The sequence below is a fragment of the Micropterus dolomieu genome, linkage group LG03 (assembly GCF_021292245.1).
Source record: "Micropterus dolomieu isolate WLL.071019.BEF.003 ecotype Adirondacks linkage group LG03, ASM2129224v1, whole genome shotgun sequence".
In the NCBI taxonomy this organism is placed as follows: Eukaryota; Metazoa; Chordata; class Actinopteri; order Centrarchiformes; family Centrarchidae; genus Micropterus; species Micropterus dolomieu.
The window spans coordinates 13,453,036-13,453,300 of record NC_060152.1 but is presented as its reverse complement, the minus strand read 5'-3'; positions in this window follow the sequence as shown (position 1 = coordinate 13,453,300).

Here is a 265-nt window from a genome sequence, read left to right as displayed (position 1 = left end):
GACGACAGTCGTTACAGTCGTTAAGACTACCTGTGGCCAAGACTGAACGACCATCGTTGGTATCTTCACCTGAGGTCAATAGGTTACGTTTGTTGAGTTTCCTGGGAAGTGATGAAAGGACAGCATTGTAAGTGGGGGATAAGTGGTGGCGTAGACCCCCACCCCTGTTCAATGACGGCTTCTCGACCCTGGTGTAGATGGCTTCCTTGACACCTCTTTCAAACCATCCATCTTCTCTGTCTAAAATGTGCACCTGGTGGTCCTC